This window comes from Aulonocara stuartgranti (assembly GCF_965226115.1).
Source record: "Aulonocara stuartgranti genome assembly, chromosome: 4".
Taxonomy (NCBI): Eukaryota; Metazoa; Chordata; class Actinopteri; order Cichliformes; family Cichlidae; genus Aulonocara; species Aulonocara stuartgranti.
Window position 1 is genome coordinate 18,802,694 of NC_138942.1, and position 21,817 is coordinate 18,824,510.

General features: G+C 39.8%; 1 protein-coding gene across 6 annotated transcripts in view; it reads right to left on the bottom strand.

Annotated features, from left to right (window-relative positions):
* LOC309705098 (voltage-dependent T-type calcium channel subunit alpha-1I-like) overlaps positions 1–21,346 on the bottom strand; it is a 218,399-nt gene extending 197,053 nt beyond the window's left edge. For 4 of the 6 annotated variants that reach the window (XM_082530675.1, XM_082530671.1, XM_082530672.1 and 1 more), the window contains exon 1: positions 20,630–21,345. The gene's annotated coding sequence lies outside the window, so the exon portion shown is untranslated. Of the gene's footprint in view, positions 1–20,629 lie in introns of all 6 variants that reach the window. The other 2 variants (XM_082530674.1, XM_082530673.1) reach the window with 1 other exon arrangement.
* Positions 21,347–21,817: the final 471 nt, after the last annotated feature.

The following is a 21,817-nucleotide window of genomic DNA, read 5'->3' on the forward strand; positions in this document are numbered from 1 at the left end:
TCCACAGGCAAACCACACACAATCCTGTGAATCCCTCACTGCAGCTAAAGCCCGAAGCAACAGTGTACCGTCTAATATCTCCTCCCTCATTTGGGTGTATTTGTCATGATCCTTATACTCATAATCTTCTTCATGCTTTTTCCTCTTCTTCTGAAGTTTTCCCTGTCTTTGTGCTATCTTTTCTATCTTCATCTCCTCTGCAGTTATTCCTAACAAGCGGCACAGACTAAAAGGCGGTGGGGGTGAGTTCATATCATTCACAAAATACTGTTTTCTGCGAGGCTAACGGGGCTAAAAATACTAATGTTTCTCTGCTCCATCTCATTACTCAGTGGGTTTCTAGACGGAGCCATGCGCGCACACACACACACACACACACACACACACGCTATGTCAAAGACCACTCCAGATGAGTGTCAGTGCTCCCTGAAGAATGTAGGGTTTATTAAGTATAACGTGACATTACTTGTGTTTTTTCTAAGTTGGTAAATGAGTCACATCTGATTATGCTGATCTGCTTCAAGGCCACTTATGTGTCTGTTTGTGCGGGTATATATGAGAGTACATCTGCTCCCATTCTAGCCTGAGACATTTTCAAAACACAAAACACTGGGTGGCTGAGAAACATCTGATGAGCGTTAGCCACCACAGCCCGTAGGGGTACATAACACCTGAATAAGTATGTGTTTGTTGCTCCATCCTTATTTTTTCATTAAATTTGTCTCCCTATCTCCCTACCTATCTGTCATTATTTACTCATTTGGTAAGTAACAGAATTTCATTCTACTAAAACAAAGAACATGTACAGTGTCTTGCACTTATAATACACCGATCACCCACAACATTAAAAGCACAAACAGGTGATGTTAATAACAGTAGTAATCTGATTACAAAGCAATGCTCTACTGGAAAACTTCGAAACTGACTTTCATGTGGATGTTACATTTTTAGAGGATATGACCGCTCGGCTAAATATCACTTTGAATCAAACACATCCATATGGCAGCGGCCTCCCCTGATAGGAAAACAAATGTGCTCAGGAATGGCTTGAAGATTCCCTAGATTCTAATCCAATCAAGCATCCACAGGATGCACAAGAATAAATCTAATCCACCGAGGCCTGCACCCAGGATCCCAGTGCCAGACAACACCGGGCACCTCCAGAGGATCCATGTCCATGCTCTGACAGATCAAAGCTGTTATGGTGGCACAAGGGGGGTGGCTACACAATACAAGGCAGGTGGTTTCACTGTTGTAGCTGAAAGGTGTGTGTTTACAAGTCCAGAAGTGAATATTGGAAATGTTCCATGCAGATGTAACCAGATGCTTTCTACTGTATATCAGATAAAGCATCTGGCATTATTAGGCTTCCACAGAAGCCATCCTTACCTTTTGTTTTGGTGAGATTTCTCAACGTTTAATTTGGTTTTTAGAAACCTACGTGACTGTCTCAGCCAGTTGAGGACGTTTCATATCGTCTGTCCTGCTTAATGATGAAATGTATTTATCTGCTCTCTGATGCTTCTTTTTGCCGTCAGTAAATGGAAGTGCACTAGTTCCACATAAAGAGCTATAAAAAAACTTTCCATCCTGTGAGGTGAGGTGTTTTCTTTACATGCTGTTCTGTTTGTCTCTCTACATTTTATTCTTTCAACAATTTTGAAAGGATGCCTAAAACATGGTGGAGGTTGTGTCGTTGTTTGGTGCTGCGTTTCAGCCTGTGGTGTTGGGGATCTTGTCAAAATAAATAGAATTATGAACACAGAGAAGATTTTGAGCCACCATGCAATACCATCTGGAAAGCATCTGATTGAATTTTCAGCATGACAATTATCCCAAGCACGCTGCCAATGCAGTAAAAGTATACATGGATAGAAAAGCACGTAGTGGAACTTATCAGTCAGGGATTGGCCTCCCCAGAGCCCGGACCCTGACATTATTAGAGCGGTGTGGGATCATCTTGACAGAGAACAGAGCAAAAGCCAGCAAACATCAAAGAAGAACTTTGAATATCTTTAAAAACCCTAGAGAACTATTCCTGAATTCCCTTAAAGAAATGACAAGAAAGTTTTCTAAGAGCATTCAGACTGTGTTGAAGAAAAAATATGTACATACACAAGACTTCCAAGTTTGTTTGAACTGTACAGACTCTGCCTCATATATTGTTTTTCCATGTCCCATGCTTGCACATCTTATTCAGCATTTTCCTAGAGGTGTCTCCAGATTTTGAATAGCACTGACTGACACAAAAGCCGGAACAGACTACAGAACAACTAGAATGGAAGACACAAAATAAAATATGTCTGTGTGTCTGTATGAGCTGTTATTTGCAAAAGATGGACAAGCAGAAAAGAAAAGATAAAATAAATGAATAAACAGATAGACAAATTGCAATATTGGAAATTTTCCATGCAGATGTAACCAGATGCTTTCTACTGTATATCAGTAGGATTATATATGCATACACGGTTAACATAACAGCAATCAAAAGGTACTGTGATTAGAAAAGTCTTCTTGAAAGTTTAAGGTACAAGTGCTGGAATGACACATGATAACATTAGAAGCTCCAATATCACCTAAGAAGTTCACCCAGGTCAGTAATATTTTCATGTTCAATAAATGTGAACATTTTGATGGACTGGTGTATGCAGCTTTTAGTCGCCCAAAGACCCTTAGCAGGATGCTTGCTTTTTAGGGAGTAAGCTGTCTGGCGACTTTGATATTTAGTTTAGTTGAGAGGATAGAAACAGTGACCTGGTCTGACTTCCCAACTCCTGAAGGTTCCCGAGAGCTCCAGGTTCACATTACTCACAGACTGTCAGATCAAAATAAGAGTGAAAGAAAAAAAAATAAAAACACAGGAACAAACCTACACACACACAAAGAAAAAATAAGTCTGCATACCAAAATCATGAAAAGAGGAAAATGAGAAGTGGAATTTATATGCACTATAATACATCACAAAAAAGGCTAGAAGTGTATCATCAATAGCACATTAAAATAAAAAATGAAAGTCATCAGCTACAGCTTCCTCTCATAGCTTGTGCATGCTAAGCTATAATAAATCAGCTCTAAGTGTGAATATGAGCTTGAGTAGTTTTCTGTCTTCCTGCGTAAGCCTCTCGTTCAGTGACAGCTACACTTCAGTGCCCCCTTTAAACTGAATTGGACATGTGATAAATGAATGGATGGACGGATCACGGGAAAAAACACAACAACAAAAAAAACTCTTCACTTGCTTCTCCACTCAGTGAAAGCCAAACAGGTAAACAAACAGTTTTCAAACTGAGTGATTTTTTTTTCATGGATTAACATGAAAACTCTTTAGCTAATTCGCAGATTATTTGTGAGCCCCTGCAATTATTTCTTAAAAGAGCTCCAATTTATTTATTTTTTGCTGCAGAGGATGCTAAATGTGCTGAAGCATTTTTTTCATATAGACTCATCATTTTGCGTGTGCACTTGTACATCTTCAATCAGCCATGTATAGATCCCCACTGCTGGGTGCACAAGTACATGTGTGCGTGTCTGTGTGACAACAGTGAGAGTGCCCCAGGATGCTAGATGACTCTCCAGGGATGAGAAGTGTCGTCAAAAATAGAGAGCTTTCATGTTCTAGTTCACTGCTTGTGTCTGCATTCACAACAGTTTAAACTGCAATCCTTAATTGCTTGCTCCAGATATGGCATGATGCAGTCTCCATTATTAGGACGCTGTAATGGGACCTCTTATTTAGAACTTAATGAGCAATTCCCAGTTAAATCTATCTATCTATCTATCTATCTATCCCCTTTCTTCTGTCAGTGTGTGTGTGTTGGAGAGAGAGAGAGTGACAGATGGTCTCTGGTCATAGTCCCAGTGGAGTATACACTCTACAGATGCTGCAGCCAAGCAAGGTGTCAGCGGTAGTTTGCTTTCTTGCACTGTCATTTCCACAGTATATCATATGTGTTATGTAATAATCTTTGTTCTAAATGACCTTTAATAGTCACTTACACTCAGCTGTGCCTTGCCAAGCAGATGGTTTTAGTAAGAAAATATTAAACTCAAATCAAAAACAGGGTGTCAAGAAAAGCAAACACAAAAACTGTTCCTGTTAATCGGTTTAATAAATGCACAATGTCGTGAAGAGATCCCAGGAGAGTAAATCTTTAGTAACAGTTTACATAATTCAAAGGTTAAAAATTAAATGTTTCTTTTCCAGCACCCTCCAGAACTGGAAGTCTACGAAGCCCAAATTATAGGAGCTTTACGAGTAACTGAAGGGCATTATCCATGGTCTAATAAAACAGTGTCTTCAAAAATTCATCCTCGAGCATACATTTTGTGCAATAACTGCTTACGCCACATCCCATCATTCTCCATGTATAGTGAACACGCAGTTGATCAACTACAGTAATTTCACCAAAACACCTCGCTGGATTCTAGTGCACCAGAGCTTTTAACCCTGAAGAAAGCCCAGGGCTGACATGTCAGTGTCAATCAGTATCATGTTATGCAGGGAACAGAATGTGGATTTTGATGCATTCATCCTTTTATTTATTTTTTTTGTAACTGTCTTTGCTCATACCTTTGGGAATGCGCCGGGCATACACGCAGACATTTCGACACACACTCACCTCCATCCAGCCCATCCATCCGTGAACACCGAATACGCAGCTTAACTCTGCTGTGCAACAAGAATGCAACACTGAGAATCTTCCGTCTTCGTCTTACCATCAATCTCTGGCAGAACAGAGGCCTCCTTAATAGAATTCATAAAACAAAGAAGGGATTGATTGGTAAATGAGGCGTGTGAGGGGGGCTACCGTAGAAATTAATTATTAGAGCAGCACCGGCCCAGCTTGTGATCAACAAGCTTGGACCTGTGGAGCCTTCTCCGTGAGAGTGTGTGTGTCCTTGTGTCTGTGTGTGTTTCCAATTAAAGGCAGTGAAATTGAGAGACTTGGCCTGTAGGAATCTAATTACCAGAATCCTTGGGGGGAAAGAGGACAGAGTGCCTTCTATGTATCAGCACATCTTGCAACTCTGTGTGTGCGTGTTTGGAGATGATGTATGCTTTTATTCATTTATGCAGGTGTAAAAATTCATTAAAACATTTCTACATCAATGATTGTGTGTTTATTAGACTTAGTGTGTCTGCATGCTTTAGCTTATGATGCACAAGTCACCCCCCTCCCCTTCTGAGCTGAGTATATACTACCAAACTATATAGTTATGTGTGCTTGTGCGCAGTAGTTCAGCCAGAGATGATGCATCAAGGCAGTGAAAGGAACCACAGCTTCATTACAATCAACAACCACCACAGCTCCATATGTCTGTCAGCACCGGCTCTGGTTCTAAGAATACACAGCGAGCATTAGTGGGAAAGATCAGATCAGGTAGAGCTGGAGAGAGAGCTTGATAGATAGCACGAAGGGAGCCAAAACAAAGCAGAAAGGCAAACAATTCAGCCCTGCGATGTCATATTTTTGTCTTTTGCCATTTCTAAGCCTTGGAGAAAAAAGAACTTTGACTGTACAAAAAAATGTGAGCTGTTTTACAGACTCCTGCTTGCTTAACAACCATCTACCCTTAACATTGTTGTCCTAAGATTTAATGAAACCGATTTCTATAGGTTCATTTCTATTAGTAGTCTTGTCTTGTGGATGAACAGAAAATTGAAAGAAAGTTGAATGACGCTACATATGTGTTTGTCAGTGATAATATTTTTCAACCTTCGGAAAATAAGGATACAAGTATCTATTAAATCTTAAAAAATTGTAAAAAAAAAGAAGGAGCTACAGTTCTCCTGGTTAAGTTCACATCTTGTCTGCCCTCTGTGAGGTAGGAGAAGTTTTCCCAATAGTGAGAGCAGCCTGAGCTTCAGGCTCAAATGGGATACTGTACAAGCTTTACAAGTACTGCCCCTATGTCCTGAAAATGCTTTTTAACCTGACGAGAGCTACAGGTAAAGAACCTCTGATCCATTCCTACTTTCTCTCCAAAGTCTCCTCCAGTAGTTTGGCAGTGGTCATACCTGTTCTCTCTGTAGCACTGGCAGCATATCTTGTCCTGATGCTAGACACTATCGTGCATTAGATATAGAGGCTTGACAAAGTTCCAAGGAAACTGGCAGAGTTGGCTTTGAGGGCAAAGCACAAGCACGAGGGTGTTCAATAATGCCAAACTTCCATCCAGTTTACTGGGGTTTGAAAAAAGTTTTTTAAGCCCAGTGTTTAAAAGCTACAGAAGGATTCTGTATCTATGAAGCGCCTTGAGGCGACTTGTGTTGTGATTTGGTGCTATATAAATAAAATTGAATTGAATTGAATTGAATTCCTCTCACAGAAAAGAAGCAGGTCTGGGTAACCTTAGGAAAAGTTTCAGTTCCCAGGAGATCAGTGGAGCATCACTCTGGCCTGACATTGTGATTTCATGAGTGCCAATGTCAGGTCAGGGTGATGCTGCTGCCATGGCAGCAGGATTGTATTGCTAGTTAAGCCGAACATCCCATGAGGGTTTAGAGAAAAGAAGTATGTTAACCTGTCTGCTGAGCGGAGAGGTGTGTACAACATGGAGGTGGGGTGCTAGGATTCATTACCTCGTCAGCCTCCTAAATTATCTGCCTCACGAGTGTTAAAGGAGCAGAGCACTGAGATGTTGAGAAGGAGCTTGCTGGGGAGGTTAAAAAATGCAACTTTGGGTTTTGGCTGAGGCGGAAGAGTAGTTGGGACAACACCGAACAACACCTAGGAGCAAAATATCAGTGGTGAGTCATTCACAGCTGAAAAGCCAAATGGGCTTCAAAGGAGTGCTTGGTCTGGCCTCCTTTAGATATAGAGTAGTACACTAAGGTACGCATATTTCAAACTGCAGAAACACACAAAAAACAAACCATTTAGTCCTAAAATTGAGTTCTGTGGAATTGGATAGGAAAAATCAACCCCTGGAGGACCTGGTAAAAAAGTAACATCGCTGAATCCAAACACGGTACTGGTTTTGTTTTTGCGACTGCCAATAAAGCTGGCACACTGGCATTTAGTGAAATTCCACCACTGACAGAAGCAAAAGGATGAAAGCAGAGACATACAGGAGAGTCCTGTGTGTACAGAAAACACAAAGGCATCAAACCTCTTTGGTAAGCATTTTAACATTCAGCAGGACAACAAGCCTAAACAAATCTACAGAGGACTCAAAGAGCCTTTCCAATCTAAAGAGATGGAGTTTGACTTCTTAAAGATATGGATTGATTGACTTTAGGCAGTCTTTGATTGAAAGGAAACTCCAGAAGAACATGGAAACAAACCAAAAAAAATGTAAGTCAATGAATAAATTATTAAAGATGTCAGATGCATTTTTTAAACTGTTGATGTAAACTGATTCGAGTTAAAACTTTATTCTCATTGTGCACAGAGCCTAAAGAGCAAGAACTTGATAAGTGGCCAAATATTTATTGTCGTATTTTCCAGCACAGACACATGCAGCAATGATACGTAACACTCATCTTCATAGAAAAATAGGTGAATGAATAAATCACATCTGTTTTCAGACTCACTGGTGCATCTTTTTGAACGTGCAGCTGGCTTCAGCGAAGCAAGTTATAAATAAATACTCAGGTTTACTCTCTCACAACGTGAGAACGCTAACATTGTGCTGTTTGGTTAGCTGTAATGCCAAGAACATAAATACCAAGAACAGCTCAGGCTTATGAAAAAGAAAAATCTTTTTTTTTTTTGTATTTTCTGTTTTTATAAACAAATCAAATTATCCCACATTTGATTAGTCATGAAACGGACATTAATAATTCAAACTCACTGTGGTTAAAATCAGAGGAGTCACAATCAGGAGGATTTATCCGCTGGATATACAAGTGTGCGCAACAACCATAAAAATAACCAAATGTTTAAAAACCGTTGTAGTGGACCAGCCAACGCACAGATGGTGATCCCTGGAGCCAAACTGCAATGACTTTACCAGAAGAAGCTAAATAAAATATGATAGTTTTTTCAGAACTTGTTCCCATTCATTTTCCCAAACTACATATTAATCTATTTAGCGCCTCTGTCTCATCCTAGAGATAAGACAAAGCTAATTATTAGTAGACAAAATCACAAGCTTCATTCTAGTAGTATGATCACAGCGGTTAGTCATGTCCCCCAAATGCTCCATCACACCATTATGATCCTTGACTAATGTACTGTAACATGCCAGTGACATTTAGGAACTGGATTCACAAGATGGATGATATAATTTCTTGGCAAACCGACTATATGTACAATTTGATAAACTATTAATCGCCAGATGCTTCCACTGTGATTGGAAGCTGAGGGCATCAGAAGAATTTTTAAAAAATGGATTCACTACAATACAGCCAGCATTCAAAATAAGCGGCACTGGAAATTTCTGTTGAAAGATGTGGCTCAACAGAGCTAAAGTTCAATTGAATGGTTGTGTGCCTGTGTACTTGTCGTTCTTTGACAAACTGTAGCAGCTGTGATTTAGACGCAGGGGCCCCCACCCACAAACGCACACGCGTGCACATACACACAGAGTGCACGATCAATCAAATCTATCAACAAATAGACAGAGCGAGGGCTGACATTTACAACCCTGCAGCTTGCAATTTTTTGTATATGTTTGTATTTCTGTGTGTGTGTGTGTGTGTGTGTGTGTGTGTGTGTGTGTGTGTGTGTGTGTGTGTGTGTGCAGAAAGAGGCCACAGTCTGCAACTTTAATATGAGGAGGATAGAAAGTATCCACATAGGTAATAAAACATGAGCAGTGCATCATTATAGCATTTTTGACAGGCTACTTTTATCAATAAGGGTACAAATCCAATTCAGGAAAAAGTGGGACGCTGTGTAAAAGAAAATGTTGTTAAAGTGAGTGGTGCTAAAAAGAAATGACTGGAGGAACTAATGAGGTTAACTGGCTACAGGCCAATAACATGACTGTGTATAAAAAATGGACATCTTAGATAGGCAGAGGTTCTCAGAAGTAAAGATGGGCAGTTTCACCAATCTGCAAAAAAAGCATGTGGAACAGTTTCAGAATCATTTTCACTCAGTGTGAAAATGTGAAGACCTTTAATATCTCATTATTTACTGTACAAAATATATTAAAAGATTCTGAGGATCTGGCGAAATCTCTGTCTGCAAGGGAGAAGGCCAAAAATCAGCACTGAGTGCCTGTGATCACCAGGCCCGTAGTTGTCACTGCAGTAAAAACAGGAATGATTGTGCCATGGAAATCACTGCCTGGGCTCAGGAACACCCCAGAAATCATTGTCTGTGAACACACTTCATTGTGCTATCCACAAATGCAGGTTAAAGCTCTATTATGCAAAGAAGAAGCCATATGTGAACACTGCTCTCTTCTCTGAGCCAAAGCTTGTTCAAATTGGACTGGGACAAAGCGGGAAATTGTTCTGTGGTGAGAAGAACTGAAATTTGAGATTCCTTTTGGAAATCATGAATGCAGCGTTCTCCGCACTAAAGAGGAGAGGCAATAACTGTTTTTTTTTATCAGTATTCAATTTTAAACGTATGCATCTCTGACGGTATGAGGGTGCTTTAGCTGATTATGGAATTTCGATCATGTTTGCCTTGCAAGAAGAACACACACTGCCCTTATTACAACAGCATGGCTGTTTTCCATGCTCCATTGTCAATAAACTATGGGTTTATGAGATCTAGCAATCATTGCATTCTCCCATTATTTACATTTCACACAGTTTCCCAACGTTATTAGACGTCGATTTGCATAAATAAGTCTCCCTGAGTTGTTTACGGTGATGAAGGCAAACATGTCCCCTATTGGTTGGCATTGGACACATTTTGAAGCCTGATGTTACAGTTTATGGTCTTCCCCATTCTTTTGTGATTGTAGCCGGGACCTTTCAAAAAAAGACAGTGAATGTCCTTTCATGCTTCAAAGACACGCCTGGCTCCTTTAAAGTGGAAACACAAGCTTACTTAAAACACCAACCAGTCCACATATGGATTAAGGTAATTAAACACAGACATTACACTTGCAAGCGTCCTCTGAAGATGTTGTTAGTGTACCTTTTTAAGATGAAAGCATTGCATAAACTTTCGAGTCTTAATGGAACAATCATTTTCAAATGCACATTCTGGATTTTTAAGATCATAATAAATGAGCAAAAAAGAAAAAAAGATGTCTTAGTATTCCTAGAAATGAGTTTATGCTTTTTGAGAGGGTGTCAGTGGGAGTTAGGATCCGGATATTTCAGTTAGCTGATTGGTTTTAGCCGTAAGCTATGGCAGTAGCTGCAGGGTTGAATGCAATAATGGCAGCAGCTAATAATAAAGACAACTGGAGAATTTATAGTGATGATGAGAATGATGATGATCAACATGACATTATTATAGTACTGTTTTTAATCATGATGACAAACTGTAATTGGGTTAGAGGGGAAAAGAGAATGTGTCGCTCAGTGAATTATTGATGCAACGATGAGATAGAGTGGTGGCAAGGCGCGAGGCTGGGTGAGATGATCACCCAGCCAAGAGCGAGAACGGGGTGAGAGCACAGTAGCATTCAGCTACAAGCATGTTTGCTTTGTGCTTCTCTTCACTTAGATACCTTTCTCATCTGCAAACACACATACACACAGTACACAAAGAGACACAAACCCGCTGGCAACAGCTAGTGTTAATCTCTTTAATTTATAAGTAACTGATGGGGACTGCTAGAGAAAGTGAGATAATGGAGTGAAGTCTGCGTGTCTGTGTGAGTAAAGCTGTCCACACATCTGCAGCATGGCTGATCAAGAAAGATCAAATATGATTCCCCTGTGCTCATTTTACTTCAAAATGTGGGATTAATCAGATATGCTAACACAAAATTCAGGTAATATTTATTCAGAAATCATGAAATTCTTTAATGTCAAACTTTCAAAACATCTAAATAAAACACTGCCACTTTGTGGCAAAGCAGAAAACCCAAATGGAACATTTTGCTTTGGCATGACCATTTTCTCACGAATTTGTTGTTTCCTTTCAGGTCTAAAATATAGCATATGAAAAGAAGAGGCAGAAAATAACAGACAGACATTTTTACTGAGATGCTGTAACAGTCTTCCTGATTGTAGGCTTCCAAACTGCAGTTAAATTCATCTCTGGGTCTCTAAACTGCCCACTTAAAGTGGCTGCTGCTTTAACAGACTAGTCTGGATGACTGAGTGAATCAAGGTGTGTCCTGTTTCAGGCATCACAGTGCAAAAGCGGCATTGTGCAGTAGCTGCCCCACCCTACAGCTCAGTGCACTGCAGCTTAAGAAAATATGTCAAACAGTATGTTAGTAAAATATTTTACAATAAGTGCATTTTGTCAGATTATTTGAATTGGATAAGAATAAAGTCAATAAAGTCAAACTGCTCTGTAACATGTCTAATCAGCCAGTCAGATTGGTGTAACAGATTGGTTCAAATTGAGCATCAGAATGGGAAAAAAGGTGGTTTGAGTGACTTTGAATGTGGCACGATTGTTGGTGCTAGTCTAGTATTTCAGACACTGGTAATCTTTTGCAGTTTTCCCACACAACCATCTCAAAACCAAAGAATAATCAGCAGTTCTCTGGATAAAGATGTCAAAGAAGAAACTGCTTCCAACCAAGGTGAGCAGAAGAGCATCTGTGAATACACAACACATCCGAAACCACAATCAACAAATCTGTAGCAACTGTGTGATTTACTTTTTACAACCTAAAGTCCAATTATTAGAAATGTATGAGCATTTTGTAATGCTATCTGTAGCTGTACTTACATTTCTAGAAATAACACCAAACCAACAGCTTATTATTTGCTATCTCGCTAAATGTGGATGAGCCACGGTGTGAGTACTATTGTTGTGTCGACCAAGCTCCCAAGTCATTTACCGCCATGTAAAAATTACCATAATGTGAGACAATTGTTCCTGTCGATCACATTATATGAAGGATCTCGTTTCAGGTAACAGGTGAGTCATTTCAGAAGTCTTTTCTCAGATAACGTTTGAGTGGAAAAAAAGATATAATTTGCCTGATGATAACAATTTTCCCCGAAGCTAAATTATTGAAGCCTACAACAGTATTACTCTACGCATACCTCACAAATGCTAAATGAGCCATTAATCATGCAAGCAACCATGCAAAACATCATAAGACATTAACGCTACGGAACTGCCACTCAGGCTCTGAAAAGGTTACAAATCGTCATGGCGGGGGCGCTGTTTGTTCACATCACTGAACAGTGAGCAGAGTGGAGCCGAATGGCGGGATGTGGTGTCCGTCAAAATGACTTAGTGACGGTAGAGTGGGCCTGAGACAGCCTTCCTTAGTGGTGTCAGACCTGACAGGTGACAAAACTGCTGAGGAAGAGACATGCCAAGGGACCGCATGTGTACAACAGAGACAACAAGAAGCAATAGGTCTGTGTGGGAGCGTCAATGTGTGTAAGAGAGAATATGCTGATAAAGTAGGCAAAAATAGTTTGACGTGAAAAGTTCTGCTGACAACAAAGGTGTTCTTAGGCGGTGATGAGCATATAAAATGTACAAAACATGTATGCTGTAGCAATAACAAAGCATTAAATAATCAAAGGATTTTATCTTTATTAATTTCATTACATTCTGGCACTACTTTGATGGGAATGTTAAGCACCATTAAGGTCAGACTGCATTTTTAAGGTTCCAGTGCCAAGAAGCAAATAAGTAGAAACTGGAGTAAGTGTGAAATTTTGTGTCAGGGTAGTGGAGCTGATCATTAATGGTGAGAGCAGGTGGGAGGTTGGATGTTTCTGGGGCAACTGAACACACTGAGGTGCCTTCTGAGAGTATTGTGGTCCAAATTCAACAAAACACCTGTGAAGTGATAGAATATTCCCTCTAAAGCACATTCCTTTCTTCTAAAAGCAAACTTTTAAGGAGACACACTTAAAAGAGTAAGGCTTGTGCTGTGTGAAGTACTTTAACAGGAAGAAACATGTTGACATGTTATTGTGCGCATGCTGAGACTGATTTTAACCACAATAACCAGTCTAAATGAGTGAGTGTTACCCTGAATATAAAAAGCCCGTTCTTTACATGAGTTGTTTTGGGGAAATAGGCTTATTTGCCTTCTTGTTCTTCAAGAAAAAAGGAGAAATACCACAGTCACATGTGTGCAGTAAATTTAAAGTAGCAGCAAGTTAGCTTAGCTCGGGATGAAGACTGAAAATGGCTTGCCTTGCTCTGTCGATTTAATGCTTAAAGCTTATTAATTAACACGGCATATTGAATTTGCTTAATCCATATAACACTGAAGTGTATAAACGGTTGTGGAGGTTGTAGTTTTGAGGAGGGGTGTGGGGGAGGATGTGGTGTGTTAGTTGTTCCCTTGCCTGGTTATGTGGGATTATCACATCCTACTAATAACCAATAGTACATTTAGAGTTATGAAAACGCTGACGCCAAGGTCAAACAAGAGAAATGATTCAACTAAGAGACACAGCTTGTTTCTGAGATTACTAATTAATAAAGAAAAATAAATGATAATTTGCAAAAGTGAATAAATGGAAAATTTGTTTTTTTCCCAGAATAATGTGCAAACGTATGCTGGACGATGAGATAACTGTTTGGGGATTTAAATATGTTGGAGCAGTAATATAAGCAACTGTCTAGTGTTTAAACAAAAACAAAACAAGTCCAGGCGATGTGCTGCAAGCACATTAGCTCTTTTTTTACGGACATATATTAAATGGCAAAATTCAATGTGATCAAAAAATAAGGAAAAAACATCCCTTAAAATGTTTTTTGAAAATCCCTTGCTGTTAAACAGTACATCGTTATAGTTTTTTTTTTTATTTAGTGCACCTAACAAGAGAAATGGAAAGGCACAATCATGTCATAACGCCTGCCACGACAAACATATAATTTCAAAACACATAAACACCCAGTTACCATAAATCCTCACCTTCCCGTGCTGCGCGACATACAATCATGTATAATTGAGATGTTATGTGATGGGGCGACTGCTGCTTGTCACAAGAGATTAGCTGCAGACTAGCGTGCGTATATGTGAGCGCATATCCACTGTTGCACCTGAGCACAATGAGCAAAAGCACCTGGATTATAATGTAAGGACACACTACGTGCAGGCAGTTATACAAATTAAAGTCTGTCTATAAGCAAACAAGTGCAAACACAGATGCTCACACTGTGTTTCCTCTTCTGGTTTCAGATTTAAAATCACACACGAAAAAGTATGTTGGGTTAAAATGATCAGTTAAAAGTATTATATTTCTTAACCCTTTCAACCCTGGTTGCGTCGATATCGAGACCAGACTTTACTATGCATTTTAAAAAGACGTGTTCAGTAGAGAAGCTGCCAAAACTGAGTTTAGAACCAGTGTAGATCATCATCATTAACATTTGTGTTAAAAGCTGTCAATTACCCTGTTCTTGGAGTTTTGAGGGAGGAAAAAAAGGGGAGTAAAAATGGGAATTTCAGATGTCACCTTGACTTGACAAAAAGGTGGAAAAGATCCACCCAAACATCAAGTTCAGTAAAGAAGACCAGAACCTTATGGCTACCTTCAAGGTAGATAATAAAAAGCCAAAGTTAAAGTAGGTTAGCTATAGTTCAGATAATACCCAGAACACCATACATATATTAACAAGTTCCTCCTGCAAACACTGAACCACTAAAGACTTCCTTTTATAGATTAATATGTTTTTTTCCTGGGGGCACTGAGCAGATGCTGCACATATGTAAGCAATTACAAGCATTTACACACATATACTCATCATATAGTAAACTAACACAACAATCAAAAAGCTCTAAGAACAGGTCCTTCTCATCACCGGTGATGAAATGGACATTTAATCTCACACTTAGGGCCATATTCTCATTCATTCTTTTCAGCTGCTGTTTATAGATATTTCAGTGGAAGTCATGTTATGTCCAATTACACAAGTGCCTGTGCGATTGAAGCTGGATCTCCTCCAGTGTGTCAAAATGTTGATCCTTCAAGTTCATTTTCATTTTTGGGAAGTGGACAAAGTTTTAGGGCAAATCTAAGAAGCGGGCCAGCAGTAAGTGAAGACTGTGTTGGTATGGCTACAAAACCACACTGAAAAACATCACAGTATAGATGATTTCGTCTGAATGTTTTCTGTCAGACACGTCAGAAAATTACAAAAGAACCCGTTGAAAGTCTCAGAGTGGCAGAAATGCAACCTTCATGCTTTCATGCTGTGCACTCTTCAAATGAAACGAGCTTACCCACGACTGGAGACCTAGCTCTAATTGGCAGTGATGCGCCTTCACATAAATGCCTAGTGAAGTTCATGTTTGCGCCACGCTCAATTCAGTTCAGTTACATTTTATTCATACACCATCAAATCACAACAGCAGTCAGCTCAAGGCAGTTTATATTGTAAGGTAAAGATCCTACAATAATATTTTCTGATACTTTCTGAGGCTTGGATGATGTCAGGTAAGATTTCATATAGGTTACATTCTTCTGATATTGAAAATATAAAAAAGATGGATCGAATTTCTACTGCAAGGTAGCTAATACCTTTGCAAACCTTTACCTATTAGCACCGTGTACTAATAGCATATTTTGGCTCTTGATCAGCACGCTCAGCATTAGCAAACCACAAATCTGCATTCTGTTATCATTTATTGTCCAGCTTTACCATTTTACAGCCAACGAGTCTTTTTTTTTTTTGCATTTTCCATTTTGATTACTTCCAGTGTTTGCATTTGGATCCTTGTCTGTAACTGCTGCTCTTTGCAAATGTATTTTGAGGCATACACTGTATACAGTATCATAACTTCAAAACTGTGCCCCATGCCTCATTAAATAGTGTCATAGTTTTAAACGACTTAAGACATGATGCCTCATTATTCATTTGAAAACCCCGACACCCATTGTTTTACTCAATTTATCGTTATAAATTGCCATTTATGGGCAGATAAGGACATGACAAATTGTGATTTAGTGCCAACAGTGAAAGAAAAACTCCCTCTTTGCAAAGTGTTTTCGCTATTTTGTTGACCGGTCTTCATCTTTGATCTCTCGTGTTTACGGTTCTTTGCATGAAATCTGGCTGCAAATACACAAACACGCGCCTCTGGTTACAATCTCGTTCGGTACGACACAATAGCAGAGCCTGTGGGTGAGCGTGCATGAGTCAACAGCCTTGCCTGCCGGTGGCATTCACAGTGACTCACATTTCCAGGAAGAGAGAGACACACACAGAGAAAGAGATAGGTGGGCCTGAAGTCAAGCCCATCTGATTTATAATACTCATTACTCAAGTAAACTGCTTAAAGGTCTCTAAATATTATTTTAAAGTAATACTGGCACTTTTTTTTCAAGCTCAGATTCAGCTAAATTCTCAGAAAAGAAATGAGCCAAATAAAGAACTTTTTAAATGATAAAAGACCTTTAAATGGTTTGTCCAGAAAATCTCAGAACTTCTCTTCTGTCATTTTTTTTTGTGTTTTTTTGTCGTGTGTCTTGTCTGTGTCTTATCCTCTCTGCAGGTGTTCATCCCTCCATCCATTGCATATCTTCTTTGTTCTCAATCATTGAATATCGACACTCACAGCTACCAACCCTCTTCGCTGCTCACCCGCCATCTCCCCCTCCCTCCCCCACTCTTCCTCTCACTTGTTCTGGCCTTCACGGGAGGCTCTCAGGGCACAGTATGTGGCTGCCCTCACCGCACAGTTGTCGAGCATAAACCGATCGTTTCACCTAACCTAATAATACCAGCACTCACTGCAGACACACTTGTATCTAGCTCGCTGTCTTTCACTCCATATTCCCTCTAACCCTTTGTCATTTTCATCCTCTCAATCTCTCCTTCGCTTTCCTGCATCTCTTGATATTTCCCTTGATCTTTACACCTCCTGTTCCATCTCTCCCTTTTCTTAAAGTCCTTTATTCTTTCACTTTTTTAGTCTTTCATTTACTTTTTTTCCGTTCACATCACTCTTTCAGATGTACATGCATTTGTTTTTTGCTCATCATTCCGCCTCATTTTCTATACACACACCTATTCTCTCAATTTGAGCTACCCCCTGTTACTTTCAGGCTATCGTGAGCTGCTGCTACAAAAGAACGATATACGCACCCTCTCTCCCTCCTATGGTGAACCACAATGTTGGCTCTCATGCAGGCTAGGCCTGACGTCCATTTGCGCGAGTGTGTATGTGTCTATGTGTGTCTGTGAGTGTGTGCATGCACTTTTACGTATAAATGCATGTTTATGGACATCTAAAAAAAATAGACATGCGAAGAAGTTACTGTCTTTGACTGCTAAATGTCCACACCCTACAACATCAGGCAAGAAAGATTTACAGAGGTGAACCAGCGAACAGACTTCCTCACAGTCATGTCAGTTGAGCTACATCATCATATGTAGCTCAGTGTGTGTAAAGTGGTACTTCCAGAATATGACATATGGCAGGTAATTAGTTCACCAATACTAGGAAATGTGGATTTCTATGAGATTTGATCAGTCATAGGAGATTAAAACTGAACCCCAACAAATATATTACTGAAATGATACCTCTTAAGCCCCAAGCCTACCTGATCTCCTGCTTTTTGCCCCCGTATCAGGGGGCGTTGGGGCTTAAGAGGTTAACTGATATATGGAGTACTGTGCAAAAGTCTTAAAACATATATGGAACACCATATATAAGGCAAAAACAAAGTTTGAATATTTCAAATGAGCTTGAAAACTCACAATTTAGTATAACCAGCTTTGTTCTTCAACAGAGCCTGAAGTCTCTTTGGGAAGCTTTCTCTCAATTCTTTAAGTCGTCTTCTTTGGGTGTTGGCTGCCTTTTGTTCTGTTTTCTGTCAAGATGATCATACACTGCTTGAAAAATGTTGAGATCTGGGCTCTGGAGAGCCTAATCCATAACTTATATAGTGTTCCACTGTGTGTTTTTCTATCCAGGTATCGTTTTACTGTACTGGCAAATTGTTCGGGATCATTGTCATGCAGATAAATGAAGCTGCTGCCAGTTGGATACTTGGCATATATTATTGCATGGTGGTTTAAAATCTAATGTTTTTTTTTTTCTGTGTACATCATTCAATCAATTCTGACAAGATCTCCAACACCACAGCACCAAGTCATGATAGCGCCTCCACCGTGTTTAACAGATGCTCGCTGTTGTAGTTCTCTCCTGAGTTCTTCTGTACATATTGATGACAATTTGAATTAGAAATTTTACATTTTGATTCATCATTCCATGGCACCTGTTGCCACCATTCCACTTTTTTGGCTAATAATCTTTTGGGAATCATCATGTTGGTGCAATTACACTATTTCACACCTGTCAAACTGTGTTATTGTTGGGATTTTCCTTATATATTTAACTAAAGAAATATTGACAAATAATGTGCTTTTACAACAGGCTGTGTACACATGGGTTCATCCCTTGACTTAGGTGCCTTTTTTATGATTGAATGATCCATAGGCTACAGTTAAGTGGCTTAACAAGCAAAAGAAAAAGAAACATCCCCCTGAAAATGGTCAGGTAAAGGTATCTTGAAAGCCCTTCAGAAAGCTTTGAGAATTATCGATCAAGGTTGCTTTATAAACTACAAGAAAGTATCGCTGCTCTAAAGCTCTATATAGAAATGAGTGGCACTCAAGACTGTGTGCACACTACTCTATCCATATTGTATTTTTGTTTGATATTAACCATTATACTATTCCCAGAACATAATGAAGAGAAATGTGCAGATGGAGTAATTTAGAAATTGTGTTAGTAGAAAACTACATCAAGAGAATGATAATAAACAAGGACCCCAGAATTGTCATTTTTTCAATATAACTATAAGATAAATAGAACTGCACAACAACAGCAAATAATTTAGCAAACACTTGATCATCACAGCATAACACAAACACAGATAAACTTCAGATTTATCATTCTATCCAGTTAGGCAGCATAAACCATTGTGAATCCAGTTCACCTGCTTTGGTTCAAGTGAAAGTTAAGACAGGCGCACTATAAAGGCAACAACAAGACAACCCTCAAAGCAGGGGATGGCATTAAAGGGTGTGGCCATAGACCCGTGCTCTCTCCTTATAAATCATAACGATTTTTTTCCCCCAGTTTTCCTTTTTGCTAGTGTCCTTGTCACTACTTGCAGCTTGCACAGGTAGTCTAGCTCCTCCAGAGTGGCACATCCATATGGGCCATTAACAAGAAGGTTTGCTGTCTCTCCAAGCACAGCGTAGAGCAGATAACAGCACATATGAGGACAGCAGGACAGGATTGTAGAAGGGCATCAACCGCAGCAGGACTGGTATCTGCTTTTTATGCAAGAAACAGGAGGAACACTGCACGATATATTAAAAATATCTAATATACAGTGTACAGCTAGTATTTCAAAGCTTGATTTTTGCTTCCTTAAAATTTTTATTGACACAAGCCAAAATCACTTTAACTGTTAGGCTCTAATTAAAACTTGCCATGTTGAAATCGTGAGCAATTTTGTGCTTTGACTGTACGTTTTGTTTGTTTCTTTACAGCACTGAAAATTTCCATCCATCTCAGACACAAGACAAAGCCAGGCTCCTCTGAAACAGCCTGAGGTTAGACACCACTGTAAACGCTAACATCAATAGAAGGTGAGTGGAAGTACAGTCAAGATATGAATGAACAAGATTTGCTGGTGGTCTGTTCCTCAAATCTAAGTTCATGTAAAAAAATTGCACATTGCCTTGTGTTTGGCAGCTTCATGGCATTTCATTGCTGTAAGGCCTCAAGAGCAATCTGAGCATTAGCAGCAAAATCTGCCAGTAGCAGCATGGACCACTACACTACACAACACGCCTAGTCCTCTTTAAAAGGGAGCAGTAGAAGGCTACGTCTATGTATGTAATTCATGTATTTGTTTTTGCATCATAGACTTTTACATTACATGGTGGAGAGTGGAAGACTGACCACTGTTTAAACACACTGCAAAGGTTTATGGCAAAAAAATTTTCCACCAAACAAAAAGAAGGTGAGATAGGTTCAAAAGGCCAATCATCCCAGTCAGGCTGCAGCCTCTGTGATCAGATTGGTTTTCATTAGAGTCTGTCCATTATGCCTGGAGACATAATACACAAGGCCCTAAGCAACTTTATACCATGCAGGGTAAAAAAATCAAAAGCACGAGTCCACAATTTTGTCAAGAAGGATCCTTAAAATAGAGAAAATTGCATTTTGACTTTTATATACAGTAAAAGTGTAAGCACAATGTACTTTTGTTTAAATGCAAATGAAAAGAAAGCAGAAAATCTAGTTGCAGTGATGATTATCTACACCTAGTCATTCCCAATTCACTCTTTTCCCCTCTTTTTAGAGAAGAGGAGAGGGTCTTATTTCGAGTCACGTTGTTTCTATAAATATTTCACACTGCAGAAATCCCAAATAATTACAAAAAAATTAAAAAAGAATATATTTATATAAAATAGCACATCACTTGTCGGATTTCTGGGGCTACAGGTCTAAAGAAGATTCAACACCTTTGCCTCATCTGAGCGCTTGGCTTCACCTTGTTTTAACAACGTGTAACATCACAGCTCGTGACTGTGCCCACAGCAACATGCGAGAAACACCTGAAGTGGAAACAGGCCAAACTTACCTTGACTGACATTAAAAAAGGTGTGTCCAGGGTTTACTGAACAAAACAGCAGAGGTTTCGTCTTCTTTCATCCACCTGGCCGGTGAACACCATGGAGAATCAGTATCCACCTGCCATTTATGGAATCGCAGCATACGGAGGCATTTCGGCGAGAAAAGGCGAGAACGTCGCTGCGGTGCTGCGATGCAAAGCCCGGTTTCCCGACGGAAAAAAAATGGTTTGCGCGTCGAAGCCTTGGCGACTCTGTGTGGTGCGCGTCGGTCACCGCCGGGCTCACATTTCCAGAAAGCCGAGAGCAAAATCAAGTAAGAATTTAAACGTTGCTCTCCCACATCAGCCAACTTTTATTTCGAGGCAACTAAAAGATCGTTTCCAGCATGTGAACGTCCAGCATGATCAATATTTCGTTGTACAGTTTAAGCTGTATGCGCAAAGGAATTTGGGAACACTTTTTTTGACATGGTCACGTTGACTGAGCACACTGGAAAAAAATCCTGCGAAGCCGAAGAGAGAAAACGTCAGACCCAGTGTTGGTTAATAGCGTGCACATCCTCTCCCTTTTCATAGTTCCCACAAAATATTATCATGAAGAAAAAACGCACATCTTCACAGATGATTCCGCAAATTTCAGGGAGCAACTTGTTATTTTAGGACCTCGTATCCAAAAGGCGTGCCTTTTTTTCTTTTTGTGTTTCTCCCCCTAAGAACCAACTGCAACAGTTAACTCCCTGCAGGGCAGACCACAAACATTTCTATTACAGCATCGTCTTCACTTCAACGTGCGTCCAGACCTCCCTCCCGGTGGAATAGGCGATGGAGGGGCGCATCTGTCAATCCCGGATTTCCGTGCAGCCAAAATATCTCACAAAGGTTCACCCAAGGATCGCCAAACGTCTTAAAATCTTACCTAGTTTGGACGGCAATGTGCTCAGAGAAGGAAAAAGTAAAGCTTTTTCAAAGAATCCCACGCTCCACGGGCAGATTAATTCGTCTCTGGCGCGTCAAAACCTTTCTCGTGGGTGAGTTCTCAGCAAGAGAGAGAGAGAGAGCGCAGGAGAGAGAGAGAGACATCGGAGAGAGAGAGAGAGAGAGAGAGAGAGAGAGAGAGAGAGAGAGAGAGAGAGAGAGAGACGTAGGGCATGATCTATAAGGTACACACTCCCTTTTTTAAGTCCTCACATGGAAAGT